Below are 25,233 nucleotides of genomic sequence, written 5' to 3'. Positions count from 1 at the left end.
CTTTTTCCTAAAAAAAAATTGCAACATAAAAATTGCAACTCACATTGCTTTAAGATAATGGAAATCTACATGTAACTATACAGTCTTTGACAATATAACAACAAGTTGCCTGATTCTTCAATAGCAACCAAAACAGTTTGATTCATTCTGTAAATTCCTTATATTATGGGTGTACTTAATTCTGTGATCCCTCTGGTTTGTATCAAATGGCAGAAATATAAAATCGCGAATGTGGAATTTTTGAAATTCTCTCTTTTTCTTATTGTTCTAAATTCTAACTAAATAAAGAAAAAAAATGGCGAGATTTTAAAATCCACGGAGGGTGCTTCTCGCAATTTTATGCGGATATTAACTCCTTGCGTTGAATTAGGAATCTACAGTATCCTTAAGATACATACAGCATGCATAAAGAAACCACAGCTTCCGACAAAACTACTCACTGTTTGGTAACACCAAAAGCATTAAATTTAGACTTTTGATTGCAGTTTATAATGCTTACGATCATGTGAAAAATCTTTAAAATCTTTTATTATCGTTTAGATGCTCAGTGTGAGCAGAGTGTATCTTCCTAACAATCAAAGTACTGAAAGCATTAAAAGATAGAATTATATAAATAATCATAATTTTTAACAAGATAACATTTCATTTATTGGTTTCATTTTCAGAGCCTTTTTAGGTTCTTATCATATAAAAGTCCTTGGTAGAAACCTTGATCCCCTTCCTCCCTTGTTAATGTCATTTTATAAAAAACATTAAATCGGATGCTATCACAGATATGCCGAGGAATATAAACGTAATTTGTGATATCCAATTATTTTACAATGCCTGGTAGAATTTCAGAGAATGAATTTAACAATGCGATAAACATGAATTCTTTTAAAGCATGTTGGCCCTAATAGTGTTTCATTGTACTGAAGAATTAATCACTCACCATAATAATTTATTTATCGTAATAATCAAACAGACTATTACTTAGCCTCAAACATCATTTCAACCTCTTTCTTATTTCAATGATTTTTGTTGTGTTGAAAAACAATGTGATAGAGAACCCGGCTGAATAAAATTCAATCCGCTTTCTTTCTCTGAGCTATAATTCATGGCCTGGCCCCCGTTGCTTATTCATTTAAAAGCCAATACCAACTAGTATAAATCAATTTTCATCGTTTTACATACATTAAGAGATTTGAGTCTTTACAATTATGAAAAATTATTTACACCAAATGATTTTCAATACTCACTTGCTGTAGAGCAATGAGACAAACAAACACAAATCACCCACACAAGTATCGGCTTTTCTAAAAAAAATTCTGATGATGTATATTCCTATGAAAAATTCTAACCCCCCCCCCTCCCCCCACTGTTGCTTGACCCTACCCCTGGTCAAGTTTGAACAAAATTGAATCTATATATACTACCTGCAGATGCTTCCACACAGGTTACAGCTTTTCTAGGCGAATAATATTTGAGAAGTAGATTTTTTCTCTATATATGTGTATATATATATATATATATATAAATATATGTAAAATATTGTCACTGCTCAAATGGGAATTCTAAGCAACATTAGTTTCCTAACTCCCAAAGCTTTCATCCAATGAAAAATTAACAAGACAACCTTGAACAGGCCCCACTGATGAAAAAGCCATGTAAAGATTACATTTATACCACAACCTTCCAAAAGTATATACCCTGGATGCATACATGGCAGTGGATGCTAGTTTGATTTGACTCCCTCTTCTCTTAATTGGCATGAGCACCAATACCAATTAAAACATCTGATGTGTCATCTTTATTAAACACTAATTATGAGGAGGCCAGAAAATGTCTTTAACCTGCACCTTAAAAGACAATGACTTTTTGGAAAACATAACAACAGGTTATACACAAGTGCACAAAGGTATGATTTTCAGACTTATGAGAAATTGGCTTTTATGCACAAAACATTTTCCATTTTTGGGGTGCGTTTTACAAATTTTATTACATAAATCAAAGTTGTAAATCTTTTCAGTCTCACAAAATGAACATTGGAGTAAAATTAATACATTAACAATTTATATCAAAATGTATTAATGCTTATAAGTAAATTTAACTGTTGTCTTGATAGTTACACCATATTTGCCAATTTATGAAATCGATATACATACATTAAGAGATTTGAGTCTTTACAATTATGAAAAATTATTTGCACCAAATGATTTTCAATACTCACTCTACTGTAGAGCAATGAGACAAACAAACACAAATCACCCACACAAGTTTTGGCTTTTCTAAAAAAAAATTCCGATGATGTATATTCCTATGTAAAATTCTAGCCCCCCCCCCCCCCCCCCCTTCTCCCACTGTTGCTTAACCCTACCCTTGGTCAAGTTTGAACAAACTTGAATCTATCATACCTGCAGATGCTTCCACACAATTAAGTTACAGCTTTTCTGGATGAATAATATTTGATAAGTAGATTTTTTCTCTATATATGTGTATATATATTAATATATGTAAAATATTGTCACTGCTCACATGGGAATTCTAAGCAACATAAGTTTCCTAACTCCCAAAGCTTGCATCCAATAAAAAATTAACAAGATAACCTTGAACAGGTCCCGGCCGCTGATGAACAAGCCATATGTATAGTTTATATTTACACCACAACCATCCAATAGTATATACGCTGGATGCATACATGGATGATAGTTTGATTTGACTCCCTCTTCTCTTGATTGGCATGAGCACCAATATCAATTAAAACATCTGATGTGTCATCTTTATTAAACACTAATTATGAGGAGGCCAGAAAATGTCTTTAACCTGCACCTTAAAAGACAATGACTTTTTGGAAAACATAACAACAGGTTTTACTCAAGTGCACAAAGGTATGATTTTCAGACTTATGAGAAATTGGCTTTTATGCACAAAATTCTGAACAAAAACATAATTTTCCATTTTTTGGGTGCGTTTTACAAATTTTATTACATAAATCAAAGTTGTAAATCTTTTCAGTCTCACAAAATGAACATTGGAGTAAAATTAATACATTAACAATTTATATCAAAATGTATTAATGCTTATAAGTAAATTTAAATGTTGTCTTGATAGTTACACCATATTTGCCAATTTATGAACAAGCATTCATAAATCTGCATGGTCATAATCTATTGGTCCTATACCCACTTCTTTCAGTAAATTGCAGCCCTGGACTTATATATATATATATATACATTCCTCCTTTCATCAGTGGTAAAATGTGTCGGTCACTGCATCAAACTTTTTGAAATGCTTTGCAATCAAATTGCATCTTCATTGCATGCAATCAAAGTTTGCATTTTCAAGTGATGCGTAAATGATGGGAGGCAGGATGGTCTACAAATTGCCCATCGGACTAGCATATACCACCTTATATTTACATTATCCAGTGTCTTTGCCTGTGATAACACTACGTATCGATTTTGTACTATATAACTCATAATACAAACGACGCCAAATCGAGGCGCCAGCGGGGTTTGTTTATTTATATTTAAATATTTAATCGTACGATGGCCTAAGATTATATAAATATAAGTAATAAGGAATCATTCTTTGAATATTATGAGGTGATAATTTCGGTCGGGGCGTGATCAAATCTATCATAAAGCCCTTCGGGCTTTAATGGATTTGATCACGCCCCGACCAAAATTATCACCTCATAATACTCAAAGAATGATTCCTTATTCCTTATTTAAACCCGATATCATTAGCCATTTACTATTACTTGGTAGATATAAAATACAAATATATTGGATTAAACAATTTTTCTAGCATTTTTCTGTACATTAAATGTGTTTATCAGCTTTTTGTTAAAGGAAGGTAAAATATCGCCTAAAATTGGCCACACCCATCCATGTTGTGGTTAATCTGTATTCACAGTACATCTGCCTTAATGTGTTAGCATAAAAATCGAACCATTTAGTGATTAAATAAAGCTGTTTTCCAACATAACTGATTCTAAATTACATTTAACACTCTAAAAACACGATTGAAATTCTCAAGCACAAAATTCTTATGATCGCATCAGAGAGCCACATTTTGATTCTCTTTCCCGCTTGACACTCTTGGGCAGCTGTTCAACCCCAGAATGTGATAAACACACTCTGACTAATAAAGGCGAACGACCTGTCAGTTTTTCTGATATGTACATTCATATATATACATGTGACTTGCATTATAATAACCTATGGTGTTTGTATAAGAACTCAACAAAAAGACACCCACAAGAAAAGGCAAAGAAGGAAAAAATACACCAATCCCGGTACTACCGCCGGTTAACGACCCACACCACCGGATTAGTCTTATTTTAATCCCTTCATTATACTACGATACAGTGGCCACTTTCTGCTTCATACTTCAACACACAATGTATCATCACGGGCTGTTTGCTACCCATTAATCCTATTTACTTTTCACTTTCGAGTCCCCGCTAAGCCAACTACGACATTCCAGTAAATGCCGGATCTATCACAGCACACACAAAGTCTCAGCAAGGCCTCAATCTTTTCAAAATGACTCCCTACTTCAGATATTTTTCCTCCTCCTCCGAAAAATATACTTAAAATACAATGTGATTCCCCTAGAGGCAAATTATTCTTCAATTTGCAACATCCCTAATATATTCATTATGTATTTCTTAGGTCGAAAATATCGGGCTTTCATAAAAATGAAAAAATTCAATTTTTCTGTTGGATCGTTACACCCTTTGCTGCCTTAATTGGATATCAAATTGACAAACATGTCTGTGTATGTCAAGTCCAAATGACTAAAGCATGACATCACTAACCAGCAAAATACACTCATATTTTCCACTCCTTATACCATTTTTAATTCAAGGGTAGAGGATCACTGGACCTACACAGTTGAGGTCCAGCAACTATAAGGGGGTGGAGTATTTACCATTCCGACTCCAATATCATATGTGCATGTTGATCTGTTCCTGAGTACTTGTAGATTAGTGGCATTTTTTCTTCATTTTTTTTATTTTTTGGAGGGGGGGACTTGTAGGCAGGAGGGATATACATGTAATATCTTTAACCATTTTTATATTTTGAAGCAATAGTAATCACTGTTAGAATTGCTGTTATACCAAAACCTCCGACCATTTCATGCCCAGATTTGTTCATGCTCTAGAAGATTTAATGATTTGTATTGGCAGGTCATTCCTAATCAACCATTAGTGTATCTCCATGATTTGTAGATTTCAAAATTTAACCATTAAGGTACACAGAGACTAATTTACACACAGACTAATGTACACACAGAGACTAATTTACACACAGACTAATGTACACACAGAGACTAATGTACACACAGAGACTAATGTACACACAGAGACTAATGTACACACAGAGACTAATGTACACACAGACTAATGTACACACAGAGACTAATATACATAGACAATTGTGTGACTAATGTACACACATACTAATGTACACACAGAGACTAATATACATAGACTAATGTGTGACTAATGTACACACAGACTAATGTACACACAGAAACTTATGTACACACAGACTAGTGTACACACAGACTAATGTACACAGACTAATGTAAACAGAGACTAATGTACACACATACTATACACAGAGACTTAAATGTACACAGAGACTAGTGTACACACAGACTTATGTACACACAAACTAATGTACACAGAGACTAATGTACACACAGACTAGTGTACACAGCAACTTAAATGTACACAGAGACTATTGTACACACCATACTTACCAACTGACCCGATTTCGTCGGGTCACACCCGATTTTTCAACCCTTCACCCGATTATTTTTTATGACCCGGCGGGTCATGCTTTTCACCCGATTTTTGTCGAACAACCCGAAAATCTCCCGATTTCCGGATTTGGTTCGTAAATTACGTTGCGCGTTTGACTTCCAGTTATGAACCCAAGCTGAGCTTGGATTTACGTAACACGTAAACAATGCCGATGGCTATAACAGACACATTATGTGTAATTATTATCGTGAGTTGTTTTGACTAAGCGAAGGTTTAAATCATTAAGTGTGATGGCTTCCAATAAGAAAAGGTCTTCATCGGGGCCAGCGGAATCAAAACCAACAAAAAGAAAACGATATTTTTGTACCTATCAACATATCTGGGAAAATGAATTCCCAGAAGTAAAACAAAGTAATCGAGTACAAAACGAGGCTTTTATGTTCTATATAACGCACATTTGAATATCGGATTTTGTGCCCAAAATGATCTGACTAAACATTCAAAAACGCTAAGTCATGTATAGGATGCTTTTTAATACACATAACTCTTCCAAGTCACTTACAACTTTCATGCCATCATTTACAGAGTTCATAAGCAAGGTTAATGTAGCAGAAACTCTTTTTGCATTTTTTTTAGCTGAACACAACCTACCATTTTCTGTGTCAGATCACTTTGCAAAATTCAAAATCAGCAACTGTTAGTTAAAATGCTTCTTTGCAATAAAGCATTACACATAAGTTTTTAACACATATTTCTATTGTATATACCTATGAAATGCATGGTAAATATGTCGTGAATGTCGTTACGCGCTATGACCAGATTTTTTACTTTCCAAATCTGGTCATGACCAGATTTTCACATGTTGGAGGTTGGCAAGTATGGTACACACAGAATAATGTACATGGGCACAGGCTATAGTTCAAAAGTGTTCTTAATCTAACTCAGATCAGTCACAAAAAATCAATCCCCTTAGCAACAAGTAGGTATATACAGGCAACTGCCAGTATATAAATGTGTACTTGTTGAGAGAAAAATAACTGAACTCGTAGAACGTGTCAAATTAAATCTACAAATAGATATGAATTACTGTCATACATTGCACTTAACTATTTTTTTTTAACTCAATTTTTGTTATTCTCACTTAATTGTGTTTTAAGTCAGTTGCTGATTGACATTCTAACCTGAGTCCAGTGTTAAGTACGTTGCCATCTTGTCTCAATGTGGATCAAGAATGGATGGAAAAATTAAAAAAGCCTGGGCAAAAATTTTCCCTCAGAGAAGTATTTCGTAATGAATCCACTGAAATCTTCATTATTGACAGTTTTTTAAATGAAAGGAAAGGCAATAGTTGAAATTCGCAGATTAAATTCCAAAACAGGGCACTTACACATGACATATTCTGTAAACATAATATATTTGGCATGTACAATATTTGGCAGAAATAGATTTTTCAACAATTGTTCATGGATTAAATTTGTATTAACGAATTTCTGGATGCAATTATTCTTATATGTACATATAAAACTTTAATGATGTACGTACTAGATCAAGCAAAAGTAGCTTTCCTCCAAAAAGGCTTAAAAGGATACATAGCCAAATGTAATATGATAACATATGAAGCTATATGAAATACCATACAGATGTCCCAGTGTAGAAAAAACTCTGAATAATGCATTAAGATGGTATGGGACACGTCCATGTTTCTTTCCCAAAGTGTCACCTAACAGAGTAGCACAGTGGGTAGAGGGTTTCCTATGTAAATCATGAGTTCGAATCCCACGGGGGATTTTTATTTTTTTTTTACATTTTCCAAAATTTTTTAAACACAATTTTTGGTTAAATATTGTAAAATTTGAAAATTTTAAACTGGTGAGATTATTTCAATTATAATGTACTTAAATCCACATTGATATTGACAGATGTCCCATACCACATTAAATAGCTCCCCCCCCCCCCCCCAATTGTTTTTAGAGCATAGAAATTACAACTCCAATATAAAATGTATAGTTTCAACTGGTTGAAAATACTTGTGCATTAATGCCAGAAATGCCAGAATAAGTTTAAAATAGATTCAAAATCAAAGGATATTTAGATGATAACAGAATTAAAGGGTTAAAGCAAGACTTACTCATTTCCACCAAAAAAATTAATCCACAATATAAAAAAAAATTCCAGATCTGTACTTGCATGGACTTAATCAAATCTTAATCAAAAAAGGGACATTAAAATGATAAAATATATAAATTTAAAAATATATGAAAGTCTGAAACTTAAGAGTACTTCCTACAACCTAAGAACTGGCCGCAATTGCAGACAGTCACAAATCTTCAATGTCAGCAGCCATAACTTAACTATCGAGGGACTACTTCAGGTTTTTCTAGAATCTCAAACCTCTCTTAAATGCATTTGAAATCCGTAAAAAGCAATAGATTTGGCATTAACCTACAAGTGAATTAGTCTCATCAAACAACTCCCTAAAGTCGTCCTCAGTCGTATTCCATTTTGATTAATCATAAAAAAAACTTTTCACATCCTTTGCGTTTTATTAGGTAACCAGTATCTGCACCTAGTGCTCGTATTTTCATGTACGTTTTTTTATGTACTAAAAAAAATACAGCAGTTGGGAGAATTCATGGATTAAAAGCTATAGTATATTTTTAGACTTTAAAAATCTCCTTGAGAAAAAGATATATAGAAATCGATATACAAAAAAGTATTCAAATTTTAAAGCTAGGATATATTGAATAATAATAATAAATATAATAATAAAAAATCATGATTTTTCTAGCTGTAAAATATAAGTACCTACTCCAAAAAGAAAATATATAAAAATTTTTGCTTTTAAATTCGATCTTATTTTTTATATAGTCAAAAAATTGTAATGACTATTCAACATATTTAGCAGAGATATATGATTCAAATATTTAAAAATACTTGCTTTCAAATTCAATCTCATTTTTTAAATGGTCTAAAATTTGTCTTGACTATATACCACATAAGCTTCCTTATAAAATGTTTCATTTATTAAAATGAACAGAAGTACATCTTCATGAGCGAAAAATATCACAGCATATGAACATCAAAGGGTACCTATTTGAGACTTTAGGAAGAACATGTAAAAATGGACATTTTTTCCAAATTTCCAGATTTTAAGTTTATTAAAATCTTCTTTGATTGGGATAACCTGTTTCTACAATTGTGGATAGATCTAAGGTATTTCTCATTTATTTATTTCAGCTGATAAAGCGCACTAAGAGCCTTGCCCATAAACTCTGGAGATTGACCTATCATGCGAATACCACGACTTATTTGACAGTGGTGATTTTTTTTTTTTTTTGTTCATGAAAAATTGTAATTTTTCACAATAGTTGCTGATCGACCACCATTTCAAATCAAAAAGGTCAAAGTTCATCTACTTGGACAGTGTATCACTTTCTAAATTAGAACTTACTTAATAACTGCATGAATTTGAAAATAAATGTTTCAGTTTTTTCCACTGATAGTCTTAGTTGGAACAAAAATCGGACCTGAAGCAGCTTAAAAAAGTCTTCAGCTTTAGCTCAAATCATTGTTGCAAAAGTCTTTACAATTTTTTTGTACACAATGATAATATATATTTACATCCATTTAGTATTCCTCTACTTCCCATGGAAATGAATTGTAGTTCATAGCTCCACAGAATAGAAACTGGCAGGACTGAAATCTACATGATCCAGTTCTAACCAGTTTATAAATTGGTCCAAATCTTCAGCAACTTAAGCAAAATCATGGATTACACTAAAATAATCATTATGACATAAAAAGTAAGTCCAATGCTCAAACAACTTTTACCTATAGCACTTTCACCCTACCGGACTCTTCAGTAGATTAAACGAAGTAAACATATATATGTATCTTAAACCTAGAAATTTACAAATCACAATATTTAAATGCATGGTTATTTCCTTGCTTTTTAACATTGATTTCAGACAATACTTTCTGATAATAACTATAATATCCCTATATATAGACAGACAGACAAAGACGCCATATTCAAAACTTTTCTTATTTTTCAAACAAATAAACACATAAAATTGATTTTATCGCCATGAAGAGAAAATAAAACATCTATTCTGGAGACATAAATGTTCACCCTCAAATCGCGTCTTTTCATGAATGCCATTTGGAATTAATATCCCCCCACAGCAATAGAACCCTTATTGCCTTTGAACCTAACTGACCCCTATACGGCACTAAGCCATCAGCGGTCATGTCCAGACCACTATTTCATACACACTTACCTCTTTATCTTCAATCATATACTTTAATTTACTATCCATTGTCCGCGCAGGCTTTTCTCATTTCTCCAGCAGTATGCATTTGACCGTCTGACCAAAGAAGAAATGTATAAACTGATGGTGCCTTAGATCAATACATCGGATTGGCCAAAGGACATCCTAGCATCCTCCGTGCAACCATCGGTGCTGAAATTGGCTTTTTCCTCAGGTCATATCGAGGTCATTCCTGGGTCAACTCAAGGTCATGCTGAAACAGAGACCAGGGTCATATCAATAGATCAATAGATCAGCTTGTCCACAAAAAATGATTTAGACGCTTAAAAAAAAAAATACAAAAGAAAAAATGTTCTCAGCCCAGAGTTTGTGCCAGTTTTATTATTGATTAGGTCTCCAGCCTCTCACTCTCACTCTCTCTGTGTGTGACTGTCTTTAATCTTTTTTAAAATGTCAATGGAAAAAACAGACATAAATCTAGTTGCGGCAATTTCAAGTACATTTTGTGTATTACTTACATGTGTAATCTACTATTTCTTTGATAAATTGAGATAATACATGCGAGAGATTTCTAATACACTGATGTATACATATAAAAGATTTTGTCATTCTTTTTTTGGAAAATAGTGATTGTACAGGTACATGTGAAATACAATTTTTTTTCCAGCTTAATGTGTATTGATCAAAATGTTCTCAAAAATTGTAAAAATTAAAAAGAAAAAAAAAAACAACAATATTTTTCATGAAAAAATTGATGCAGTCATTGAAAAAAATTCACTTGAATTGCAATTTGTCATCCATATTTTTTGCTTTTCCGATATGGCCTATAATTAATCAGAATTTGATTGGCCGATGTGTGTTGTATCATTTGAGAACACTGTGGCTTCAGCCGATTATCTCCAAGCTCGCATCTGATTCCACATCTTTCTCGAGGCAATAGCTCTGGTACAGCTGTTCTAAAAAAATTCTAACTCCAGTTTCAACTCATCCCTCAATTCTTTTTGTGATCTTCATAGCAAAAACCTTATCATCTATTAAAATTATGTCAAGAGCTAAATATCAGATTGGGAGTACTTATGAATATTGATTGACTGTTGTCATTTTTCATGTAAATTGTCAACTTGCTATTAATCAATTCTTCAGTTTCAATAAATTTTTTTCTGCAATTTCTGCCTGTATGTATCAATGAAACATATAACTATGACTCACTGTAAACATATTATATTTGGCGTGTACAATATTTGGCGGTATCTAGTTTGTAAACAAGTTGGCGTGGATTTGAATTAGGGTATTCCTGAATGTGACTATTCTTATACATAAACGATGTACTTGATTTAGCGGACGCCGCATTCCGCCAAAAGCGCTAAATAGAATACACAGCCAAATGTAGTACATTTACAGTATTTATCTGTGAATTTTAAATCTGTAGACATGATCATATCTCAAAGGTCATATCTTGCTATCTAGCTAGGTATGTATAATATTTCATTCCCCCTTTTTTTCGGGGGGGGGGGGGGGGGGGGGGGGTGTTAGGGGAATTTTTTTCCTACCTCAGGTACCACCAACCTTTTACAATAAATTCTATATATTGTGGCTATATAATGGATTTAAAACACATCTTTGCTTGTGATACAACCATTAAACTATCCTCTCTGATTTTATTGCCTTTCGCGCATATTAAATGTTTGTAGATGAGTTTCCACCAAATCAGTCCAAATGCATAAATGTTTAATAAATACTTATTGATTGAATACATGTGCCAAAACATTCATGCACCATGTACAGGTACTGCAATAAATTGGACGCGATAGCGATATACCTCCCAAATGCAAATGGAGATCCGATTTGCGGTGGGTACCAGCTCAATAAGTGGTTCTATTTTGATGGATGACACTTTGGACTGTCCGTCAAAACATCAAAGATTATTAGGGCTGTTGGATAACTTGGCCGCCGATTCACCTCAGACATCACTATACCTATTCTCCCTTTACGATGGCCATTACATTCCACGTTTCCGCCGGGACCTTGCAGATAAATAAAAAAAATATACAGTCAGGTAAATAGTAATTTTAGCACCTGGGACAGCAAAAAAAGGACAAGTATTCGTCAGCTGTCAAAACAAATCAGAGGGCTGGATGGCATTTCCAATTTTTAGGCTATATACTGTAAATTCCTAATTAAACATAAGGAATAAATATCTGCGTAAAATCTCAAGAAGCCTCCTTCACAGATTTTAAAATCTCGCCATTGTTTTCTGAGAGTTGAAAACTATAAGAAATATGGAGAAAAGTTCAACATTCACGATTTTATATTATCACGATTTGATACAAACCAGCAGGATCGCGTAATTAAGTACTCGCGTAATATAAAGAATTTACAGTATTTTACATCCTTTATGCCTAAGAGTGCTGTATCCTCATTCAGAAAAATGTTGTCAAAAAAAATAATTAAAAAAAAGAAATAATTTATGGCCAAATATATCCTATCTAAAACTTTAAAGCAAATCTTAATTTGCTGACCATCCAACCTCCTTTGATCACTTTTTTTTTTCTAATTAATTAACCCCTAATGAAGATCTTGCTGCTTAGAAAAAGAGAGATAGAGAATGCAATATTTATCTAAGAAAAAATATTTTTTGAAGTATGCAAGTCTTTACATTGTTTTCTTTTAGAACCATTTTAACCGGCCTTTGACTTTCAGTTATAATATATAATTTTCTATTTTTGCGTCAAAACAAGTTACAATGACGCTGGTTTCAAGCGAAATACACACCGATTGCGTAGTCTTCGCTCAAAAGCCAGACACATCTTGTTGATTTCAAAGAGCCATGACTGAGTGGCCAGCAATGAAATAAACAGGCCTACGTCATATGGCCGATTGACACAACTACCCAAAGTCCAAGCTCTTGTTAAAATGGTTCTATGTGCGTATATACGTATATATGTAATGAACTACATTAGTACAGATGCTCAAGTGTTTTCCCCTAAAAGTGTCCAAAGATTGTCACTTAAAGGGATAAAATAAAGAGGTATTAAGCATGATAATACAATATTAAAACAAGCATTCCTTTTACATCTCATTGAAATCACAAACATCTTTTTGGAGTACATGTTTCAAGGTCTGTAATGTTTAATTAACTCGCCGAATGGGTTCATCGATCACATGAGTACAATTAATTCTAGAGAGAAAGAGTGTGTGTGTGTGTGTTAAGTCCAACAACTGCTTTGAACAGAAGTGGAACTCTGTCATTAATAACAGTTCACTTATAAACACATCCAAGTCTGCAATGTGTAAAACATACAAACAAGCTGGATACAGTAAAATTTTGAAATACAGGATGTCTTATCAAGCAGCTCATTTCATTACTGTAGGAATAGCCATCTCTTCTGATGACCTTAGATAACGCTATCACTTATAAACAAGGTCAAAAGGTCATGGTCAAAAAATGGCCATGACCTTTAATATAACTTACTCAGGTCCTAATCAACACTCTTCCACTGTTTGAATGAATGACAATAATGTTCAATTTTACATGTTTAATTAGGTTTATATTATGATATTTAACTATAAATACACATGTGATCTTCTTCATCTGTGATATAAAAAATATAAAAAATAAAATATAAAAAAATATAATTGAAGATGAGAATTGAACTTTGCATAATGAGGATAATTAACATAAATTTCACAAAGCAGTGAGATTATACGAGGGTTCTGTTAATCTGACAAAAAATATGGAATATGGGAAATGTGTTTTGCATATTGGCAAGTTGTGATTCTGCAGACAAAGTATGTTCGGCAATTTGTTTCAGGGATAATCTCACAGATAATCTTAAAGGAAATCTATGTAAAACTCTATTAAAAATAAAATCATAATTCATTCTCTTGTTCCGTTCAAGGCAGATTGTCTTCTTCAAATTAAATGAAAAAACAACTGAACCGAATAGGACCTACATCACCAAATAATATTCAAAAGGAGTAAGACAAAAAAAAATAGCCATATATCAACCCCCCTTTACAGACATAACAAAACTTTAAATAAAGAAGAGGATTGTTTCAAAACAACCTTGAAACTTGGGGGTCAGGATGATAAGTTTGTTTTGACAAAGCGTCAAATATGTTTATCTTTTCCTTGAATCGCTATTTTCTAAGTAGTACCTGTTGGAATACACCTGGTAGAGAGAGAGAGAGAGAGAGAGAGAGAGAGAGAGAGAGAGAGAGAGAGAGAGAGAGAGAGAGAGAGAGAGAGAGAGAGAGAGAGAAACAGAAAGGGAAAGACAGAAAGGGAAAGACAGAAAGGGAAAGATAGAAAGAGACAGGGACAGAGACAGAAAGAGAGAGAGAGATGAACAGAAAGAGAGAAAAAGACAAAGAGAAAGACTGAAAGAGAGAGCAAAAAGAAGAGAGAGAGTTTATAAAGGGGTCGTTTGTATGGCTACTATAATTAAATATGGCATGTGAGAAATTTAACCTGGATTTACATTGCCAGACTCTTTGCATAAAGAAGACAGCTCATTGTCTCAAAGAATCTCAAAGTCAATGGGAAAAGAAACACCTGTTGGACGCTCAAAAACACCTGTATACAAATTTCCAATTCATACTCGCCGATTTCTATTTCTTATTCAAGAAGAAACAACATTACAAGATGTATCAGAGAACATGCGTCACCGAGAAACATTAAAAAAGTCTCACTGCCCCTATTTTTTTTTCATCTCATTTGAATTCCATTTTCCTCACGTATTTAATTTCAATGCTAGCTCATTGGAAACACTGTCTAAATTCTACAATTGCCTTTCGTTTTTTCTCCCCCTGAGCAAATATGTGTCTATTTCTTTAAATTCTTTCACTTCTGCTGATACTCCAAGTTAACAATTCTAATTTTTTTCTTTTTCTCAATACATGATGCTTTTATTTATGACAATTAAATAACTTAGTTACATAAGGGTGAGATATTACATGTAACCCATTAAGTTGTAAAACTTGTATGTGTTCAAACATATTGTATAATTATGCATACATTTAAATATGTTCAAACAATTCATCTCTCTCTCTCTTTTTCTCTCTCTCTCCTCTCTCTTTCTCTCTCTCTCTCCTCTCTCTTTCTCTCTCTCTCTCTCCTCTCTCTTTCTCTCTCTCTCTCTCTCTCTCTCTCTCTCTCTCTCTCTCTCTCTCTCTCAGTAGCCGTAGACAGTAGCACTCTGTCAAAATAGCCGACATGCAGGGCAACCTGGGTTCACTTCAGGTGAAGGTTTTAGAGGCCTCAGAAGATTATGAGGCCATCAAAAGGGAATAAATTCCTGAAGAGGCCCATATCAAAATATTGGGAGGAGCTGCATTTTCTTGAATGACTTCTGTCAAAGTTAAAAACTAAATTATTTAAACAAATATTAATTACTCTACAAGAATGTCAGTCACTAAATAATAGATTTTGAATCATGTTGTAGTAAATTTTAAATCCATAGTCAATATGGTTGGGCAATTCTTGTTTATACAGAAATATTATTTCATGTGACCCCATCCTGCTCAATACAGGGCATGCTAAATGCATCACCCTCCATACTTAAGGTTATAAGCTCACTACATCTTGAAATAGTTTCTCCAATCAGCTGAAAATTACATGGTTATGAAAGATACCATGATGCCTAAGACATATATGTCAAATAGGCAAAAAATATGCAATTTTGGATTATAAAAAAAACCCTGATTTTTAAGAAATGAAAAAGAAAATATGAACAAAAGCCCCAAGCTGATTTAAACTCATGATCGGCAGTTTACAAACCCAAAAACTTAACCACTGGGCTAATATGGTGATATTCAACCAAAGTAATTGTTTCTAACAATTTAGCAAAACACAGAAATTGCCATCTTGTGATGTAGTGTCATAAAAAGGATAAACCTTGAATGTAGAGAGGTACCTTAAACTTAACTGAATACTTGAGATTTGCACTAATTATCCAATAGGTCTAACTTCGAACATGACCATTAAGTTTGCAAATTTAAATTTCTATTAATTTCACATCACTAGATCAGTTTAAGAAGGCTTGAATGGTTGTGGCCATTTTTGGGACTATATTAATCTCCATTTAAATAAGAACAAAAATACAGGAAAGTTCTCAAAATTGAAAGCCAAAATATTACTAGGAATTTCTCTTTACTTAACAAAATTAAATGCTTTAAAAAAATGTCTAAAATTTCAAAGAGGATCAGTAGGTCTGATGGCTAGTTGGTTGACCAGTCCCAGTCTCCTTAACTCTTAATTTAACTAACAATTCAACTGTAACTCAAGTAGATTGGTGTGGTATGCTGTGGAAATGCAAGGCGTGGAACAAAAGTGAGCATAAATCTATAATTTAATGCCCAATTAACCTGGTTGAATTTGTTTTAACAATAGTATCTTCTTTACTGTCTGGTAAAAATCATCTTTGCAGACAACCCATCAAAGTTCTCATCAAAATTTCCTTCATTTAAACTTCTCAAACAATTTTGCTTCTCTTCATATTAAATCTGCTTGGTTCAAATACTGACTTCCATAATCAAAATAAATAACACTAGAGGGCAGATTTTTTTTTAAAATCTTCGTTCAATTTTCCTTCAATTCCTTTTAAATTAAAGCTTTTGAGATACTCTGATAAAATACATGTATCACCCCCAAAATGTTCGATATATCATATTTCAATGATAGCGTCACATCGCTGTTTAAATAAATAATTACACATGCAGTATGATCCGTTACCATTAGCAACAAGAAACATTGACCTTCAGTAGGCGTGTAGTGTTAATATGGTTACTTCTATCGACGTAAATAAAAATGTACTTTCCTTCAGAAAACAAAAGATTACATAGAAATACTTATTAACACCTTATTCTCACAACAATAAAACGCTTAGCAAATGTTATCTTTGTCAACCAAAATCTAACCTACTTAAAGTTCAAAGACATGCAATTATTGCTACTTGTAATTGATTAAACCCACATTTTTTACCCCCCCCCCCCCCACTGACTTCCCTTTCATTCTTTGTCAACCAAAATCTAACCTACTTGAAGTTCAAAAACATGCAATTATTACTACTTGTAATTGATTAAACCCACATTTTTTAACCCACCCCTCCCCCCACCGACTTCCCTTTCATATGTATCTTTTCTTGCCCTTTTAAAAATGCAGGGATGAATTTTCATCATAGTTATCATTATCAATGTATCTGTTTAAAGGGGGGGGGGATTAGTGCAAGTGAACTTTGACGGACTGTGCATGAAGTTCTAAATGGCTATACCATTAGTTTCGTAGCTGTAGCAGCTAGGCTTGCATTATGGCTTTGGAGTGGAGGAAGAGGGGGTTGATAGTGTAGGGTGTTAATTTTAAAGAACCAAGGCAGCATGGGATGAATAATTTTCAATCAATAATAAACATCATTGAAAACATTTCTTTAATAATAAAAGGGGGGGGAGCTAGTTTCAAGGTGAATTTTAAAAAATCTGTGCATGGTATAGTTTTTCGTATAACCACAAATATCAAAGAAAAATTTTTTTTTTAAAAGGGGGGGGGGGGGGGGAAGGAGAGGGTGCTTAGCATATTCTACCTTGAAAATCGTTGTTGCCATGAAATAACAGCCATCATTGAAAAGGAAGAGGAGGAGGGGGCTTAGCATTTAGCATGTGTGAACTTTAAAGAGCCGTGCATGGAGCTCTACCTTGAGATTCGTACCTGAGGCAGGTTGACGGGATCAATAGTCTGTACAAAACCTGCTGCCAATGACCGCTGGATGACCCCAGCGTGCCGACAACGGCATACCTACACTGTCAATTCACCAGAGGTTGGCTGTACGAGTTTTTTTCTAGCTGGCGTGTGCTAGTTAACTCCAGGGTCTTACCTGGCCGACCTGTTAGAGGTTAAATCTGTCAACACAGTGTATGAATATAACAATCAATTCATTTTATTTTATTTTTTTCATGCAATGTGTTATTTACAATTTGCTAAAGATTTCATAAATTGAATATTCTTAAATGTTTATGTCATTACACAGAACAAGAAGATTTTGTACTGCCACAATTCTAGATCTTTGGGGGTTTTTTTTGGGGGGGGGGGGGGGGGGGGTTGTTGCAATGTTTAGAATGTTTTGTAGATTAAATTTTGAATAATTTATAAAACATGTATAATTTAGTGGTTATAAACCTGTTGTCACAGAACAAGATAATCAGTTTTTCTTTTCAGGCAATGATTGAAGGATTTCATCATAAAAAGTTTTTCTAGCATGCCAAGCTTTGGTAAAAAAAAAAATCAAAAAATCAAAAAGGCGATATATAATTATATTGGTTTTCACAAATTACTTAGCATGATCTAGATTGAAAATAAATCTGTGATAGAGATTGGGTCTCAGGTGCAAGCAAGCTATAAGATTTCTTAACCACTGCCAATTTCTCAGTCAATATAATCATCGCCAACAATGCCAGAGAAAATACACTCATTGTCGACAGCGCAATATGGAATATCTTAGTGTGATGTTTTCATCACTTAGTACAAACATGTGTATCAATCTTTTCTCTTTTTTTAAACATGTATCCTCATAAAAAATTTCAAAACTTTTTCATTATAATTTCTTTATGCAACTTGACACTGTAGGTCTTACATGTATAATGCATGTATCAATGTCAGATATCATATTTGAGACTGATAAGAGGAAATATAATTAATAATTGATATAATTGATAGGCCCAAAATAGTTATTTATTGCCTCGACCATAATATTCAGCAAAAATCCTTACCAAGTCTACATTTCAAAACCTTTATAACAAACAAATTATCCTTATGGCTAACACAATCTCTCTCTCTCTCTCTCTCTCTCTCTCTCTCAAATAATAAATTAAAAAGCATTTGAATTTAAGAAGAAAACAATTGTATAAAAGATGATGTCTATGCAAATATTTATTTTTTTTGAGTAAGAAAAAAACTGTCTAGTTCTTTAAGTTCCAAAGAAGAGGAGCAACTCTAACCTACTGCACGGCTTTTAAAGGAAACTTTTTTTTCACAGGAACTTATAAAATTAAATAATATAAATCTTTAACAGTTTTCATACAAAACATCTTCAAAAAATATATATATTGACAAGTGATATTGAAGTTGTATCTTCTGATTATTTGACAATTTTTGAGGTTTTGTTGTAGAGTCGATCTAATATACATAAAATTAAATCTTCACGCATTGAAGCCATTAAATTAAGATTCATACTAGCTATTATATAATTGATAAGACAGCTAGCTAGGTCCATAAAAATACATTGATCTCTTTATTGAATATGTTTTTTTTAAATCAATGAAAATTTCACATGCCAATTATTATTAAAAATTATTAAAAAATCAAGTACAGTACTCTTTCTCTCTCTCTCTCTCTCTCTATATATATAATGACACAGTGATTAAGGGATGGGTGGCAGAGGAGGGGGGTAGATAATGGGAAATAGAGATACTATGCCTTACTCAGGGTTAAGGATGTGAAAACGAAAACCGCAGGTAAATATTGAAACAATGTAACATATCCCCCCAGGTCACTGACATCTCCTCTCCTATTGACGTTACAATATTTAGTTTGGCCAGGTGTCCGACGGAGATGACTGACACCCGATATTAATCCACCATTACTTAACACACCTTCTTATTACGTTTTCACGGCGGTGTATTATTTTTGTCTCTAATCTCCATTCCTAGACCCTATATCTCATTCGTGAATCATCTAATTCCTCGTTGCGTTGGGGGTTTTTTTTGCGTCAAAAGTCAGAGAGCTGCTGATATTTCCTGTCAATTTGATTAAGGGATTGTTTCATAATATATTACATATTGAGCTGTGTTCATAAAGCACTTTACATACAGCAAAATGTTATTTGTACAAAATAAAGTTCCTGAAATGTTCTACCTTAAGTTTCCGTTTTTCCGTGTTTTCACTGTGCACTCACATTGCATTCACTGTGCGTTCTTGCAGTCTCAGTTCCGCTCATTTGCACTCACCGTTCACAAAGCGCTCATTGTGCACCCACAAAGTGTTCACCCTGCGCTCACCGTTCGTTCAGCATCCACTTGTTGTTCAGTCAGATAATATTATATTTAGGCTGATAACAATACATACATGTAGTTTTTTTGGTTTTTTAACTTATTACCGATGAAACATAATGTTAAAGATTATAACTCCCAAGGCACTCTGTATATTAAATCGTACATCTTGCCGTCACATATCGCTCACCATGCTTTCACCGTTCACTTCGCGCTCACGTTTGGCTCGATCTGCATTTGCTTACCGTTCCCCTTTCATAGGCGCTCACAAATACCGTTCAGAGAGAGCTCACCAATTACTACTATTTGCTCACCTTTCACTTACTATTCAAGTGGGAAAGTAAAACGTTTCAGGGACTGTTAAACATATTCAATAATTTAGCACATTCATCCTCTTCAACAGAGTATATAATGATTTTTATCATAACGAAAGGTATTAAGATTCTGCAACAAATCAGACCAAATATTTTGGTAATTATTTTTAACTGGATAGCCACTTTATAACATAACATTATGTTTAACATTATGTTTAATGAAGTGTTTTGAAATTAACAAGTGACTTGAGTCTGGATCACAAAAAATTGTTCCACAGTATATTTTGATCAAGAAAATTAGTTGCTGAGAACCAGTTTATCTCCTATAAATTGCAAAATAAAGTTGTCAAGAAATAAAGTTGGTTTACAGTATTTGAATGAAAAATCTTTCAATTGACACTCCAAGAAAACCATTGTCAACCGACGCGAAGGAGAGGTTCACGATGGTTTTCAATGGGGTGTCTATTTCAACTGGTATCCTCCCAAACAGACACTATTTATTTCATTATACTGAAAGTCATAATTCTAAAGAAAACTGTTTTCTATAGCAATGACTTGAATTCTATAAAAATGTACACGCATCTATTACGCGCATGTAACAATATATAAATAGTGCCTGTTCGAGAAAACCATTGTCAACCGACGCAAAGCGGAGGTTGACAATGGTGTTCGAGGGTGTCAATTTCAACTGTTATCCTCCCAAACAGACACTATTTATTTTATTATACTGAATGTCAATTTTAAAGAAAACTTAACTGCTTTTCTATAGGAATGACTTGAATTCTACGACAAACCGTACTCGCATCATTTACGCACATGTAACAATTCATTATGTCATCCATTGCCAAGTGAGTTGCTAACGCTGAGGGTAATAGAACGGATTATCAACTGAACCAATCAGATTTCAGTATTTAACATGAAAGTATAATTATGACAGATATGTCCCATACCACCTTAATATCTATAGTTGAAATACACATGATCTCCATCATGTCACTTACAATCCATAGCTAATGTATTAACTACCGATCCTCAACCATTCAATTAAGGTGGAATGCTACACCAAATTTGTTTTCTAAGGAGAGTTAGAGTATCATTTCTGAAGCAAGATTGCATTGTTCAAAGAAGGATATATGCCTATATATACAAAATAATTTGTATAAAAAAAATTAAGGGCATATATAATATCCTTCTTGAACAACGCAATCTTGCTTAAGAAATGATACTCTATATAACGATCCATAGAATAAAATTTTGGTGTAGCATTCCACCTTAAAGACCCAAATGACCAAACATTGTAAGGGTGAAAAGGAGAATTTAAGTACAGGTTTCTGTGAAAACAGAATGGATTGCAATAAAGTGAAAATAACAATCAATGATATATATCTTGGCTAGGAATACATGTCCAATAATAATTATGATTCATATACCACAGCAATGAGTGTGGGCCGGCCAGGACAGTAGCCCCTGTAGTAAATGAGATTCGTTCATAATTACGATATAGTTATTGCGTCTAGTGGCCTTACATGCTTTATAAATTTGATCATGTTGTTGCAATATAATTCTATTTTTGCTTGGGGGAGGGCTAGTCATTATGTACATACACTGACCGAGAGTGAAGTACCTACCGGCCAATCACATCACACAGCACTGACCCTTCACTGACCAGGATTTCACCTTGAGCGCCGGGTTCACACAACGGACACTGTTACATAATGGCCAGTACTATAATTGTTGTCCGCCACAGTGGGATTGTAATTGATTTTTCATACGTAATAAGCAATTCAACACTTTACAGATTATATCCAAAAGTACTATACTTAAATGTAACGGTCACTGCTTGAATAGGTTTCCACCTTAAAGTACAGTAATATTCAGAATTATTTACAAGTTAAATTTGAAAGTGTATGAAAGAAGGACATTTCACAAATATATTATGAATATCATATTCTTTTAAAATATTATGCTTCAAACAACCTAAAGAGCCATCTTCAATTAAAAAAACCATCCTCAACCTCGGGCCTCGATCAGTCCCTACCTTATTCCTCAACAAGTTTTAATGCTTTGCAGACAACCTCGGTCAAAAGTTCACATAATTAGTTGAAACAAAATGTCTGTCTAAATGTTTTTGAAACATTTGCCATCATGTTCCTTTATTTTTCTTGCATTTTTTTTTGGCAATTTGTATAAGCTTCAAAGAATATATAGAATATAGATAAATTGCAAAATTTAACAGCATGAAAAAAAAGTTGGTTTATCGGCAGTGGTAAGATGCAGGAGATTTTGAATTTCTAGGCTATTTTTGCAAGTGTACCACAAAATGCCAGCATCTGGTAACATGGTATTAGTATTTTATTCATAGTGACATGCATATAATGTATAATTGTGCCGTATATTACAAGTTTGTACATTTAACATTCAGCCACCCCGCCCATTGGACCTATAGGTCACTTTTGATAAAATTAATAATTATAGTTCATTTTACTCCAACATTATTTTGCTTGATTCAGGTTTATGTATTACAGCTGTTGAGCAAAATTTCCAATAATTAGCTGTCAAATCAATTAACACTAAAATTGTGTGAGTGTAAAACTGGAAAAAGTCAAAAAAATCCTCATGATTTTCAACAACTAAAACTTAAGAAAGAATAAAATACAGATAATATTGGGGCTGTAATACCTATTAAAAATGCAGTATCATAATCAAGGTTAGTACAATACCTTTGTATAGCTGTTAGTCAATGATTAAGGCTGGATGATCATGAATACCCATTCTTACACAATTTAGGGTGGCTCAATACACCTTGAAATAGTTTTTCCATAGTGTCTTAAAAAGTTTAGGTCTAGGTGTAGTGGGGCACTTTAAAACACCTTTAAAAAAGACAAGCTCTGCATGAAAATAATTTTAAAAACATTCTTTGAATTTTAAAGCTAGAATTTTTTGTTTAACTGTATCACTGTATCATTTTTTATTTAATAATTTCTATGTGATTCTGATGGGTAATACACTGACCATCGATCCTCCTTATATCTAAATTTATATCTGAATAATTTAATTCTGGTTGTAACATGCTTTCTGATTGGCTAAAATATTATTTTATATCGTATAAAGAATGTTGCCTATGTCATAGTAAGACAATCGTCAAAAACGTATCAATACGCCCGACGATACATTTGAATTTTGTACAATTTTATGTTGACTTATTTTAAAGGTCAAATGACCGTTTTTATCTACAATGAAGATTGAAAAAATTAAATTATAAGCAATGAATTTAATATTTACTAGTTTGATACTGGGCTATTGATTGTCTTGTTATAGGGCCGTCAAAAGGCCCCAGTCACAATTCAAAAAGGTACTACCTTTTCCCTAAATAAATGATTAAGCTTTCTTAATTATCCTTAATCCCTCAAAATTAAGAACATAAATATGAGTATTTTACAACTTGGTTACTTGTATATCTGTTTACCAAAAAAAATTAAGAGATAAATTACATAACCCAAAACATGACAATGTTAGATATATCATGAATTTCTCAATATTCTCCAAAATGTCCGTAAAGAATTTTTCCACCTTTGATGTCCCCAGTACCAAAATATGAGCAACAGCACCAAATTGTAGCCTATATTCCCATCATTTTTATTGCCTCAGTCCAAAAACGTGGGGAAAGAGCCTCAAAGTCAAACCATGCACCTACCTAAAAGGCAACCAAGCAGAAAGATACCAGCGGCATGCAGGATGCAAATCCTTCCGTAGTTCTTTCATGATTCCACACCTGATGAAGGATAGTGATAGCGTTTTAATACATAAACAATTTATTATATTGTCTTAAACATACTTTAATATATATAGAGAGAGAAATTCATTCTACTCATTATATACCCGTGAAATATTTTGCTTGCACCAACCTCAAAGGTAGCCGTGCAGTAAGATACAGAATCAGTAGAGTGCAGGATTCTATCTCTTCCCTAGCACACTCATGACTCCATGCATACATAATGAATAAGGATAGTGTTATAATATTATTTGAGGAATACCTGTCATTTCCTGGGTTTTTCCTATCAATAATTATAAAACATTTGTAACCACATGGTAATTAACAAGAATATTTTTTATGTTAATTAAATTATATATATTATAATATATATCTTAAATTTTACCTGATTGATACTTTCCAGTCTTTGTATGACTAAAAATACTGCTCACCTGGTTTTTTTTCCTTGAGTATACAGTATATACCGGTATGTATTAATCCAAGCCAGCTAGAAATCCCCAACCAGGTGATTTTCTTTTGTTATTCCGACAACCCCATTTCATGTAATGCACCAAATACCCACCTATAAGAAAAAAAACACAAAACTGAAATATATAGTACATTGTAGTGTTTTTCTGCACAAAAAAGTATGTGTTTTTTGTATTTTAATTGTTATGGGTAAAGTTACACAAGAAATTCACATCATGGAGAATTCTGATGATGCCACAGTATATAAATGTACAGCCCCCATAAGCAAACCCCCCCAAAAAACTTTCTTTAATTACCTTTTGCCATCATTCATGAAGTTCCAGCATGTTTTCCTCAGTTGAAGGTTGCTAGTTCAAATCTCCCTATTGAAAGGTGCGTCGATCATAATAAGTCGGATCAGGTATTGGCTATTTATCTACCAAAGGTTTATCATCAGCATCTATACACTTATTGTTTAGGTCAGCCTAAACAGAAACAGAAATTCCAACATTTATTTTAATTTGTCAATTTATTGAGAGCCATATTTCACATGAATATATCATTTCCTTTGCAGTGGTTTAAATCTTATAGATTTCATAGGTTCCTTTTGAACCCTAAACAAATTGCAACAGT

The 25,233-nt window shown here is 33.3% G+C and overlaps 1 protein-coding gene across 1 annotated transcript in view; it reads right to left on the bottom strand.

The window, feature by feature from the left end:
* LOC128162781 (ecdysone receptor-like) overlaps window positions 1-24,153 on the bottom strand; it is an 83,049-nt gene extending 58,896 nt beyond the window's left edge. The window contains exons 1-3 of the mRNA XM_052826159.1: window positions 24,076-24,153; window positions 11,849-12,053; window positions 10,039-10,282 (exon numbers count right to left, since the gene is read on the bottom strand). The gene's annotated coding sequence lies outside the window, so the exon portion shown is untranslated. The remainder of the gene's footprint in view (window positions 1-10,038; window positions 10,283-11,848; window positions 12,054-24,075) is intronic.
* Between the last annotated feature and the right edge of the window lie 1,080 nt (window positions 24,154-25,233).

Source organism: Crassostrea angulata, chromosome 9 (genome assembly GCF_025612915.1).
Source record: "Crassostrea angulata isolate pt1a10 chromosome 9, ASM2561291v2, whole genome shotgun sequence".
Classification (NCBI taxonomy): Eukaryota; Metazoa; Mollusca; class Bivalvia; order Ostreida; family Ostreidae; genus Magallana; species Magallana angulata.
Note: the sequence above shows the minus strand (reverse complement) of the source record. Positions and strands in the feature narration are given on the sequence as shown.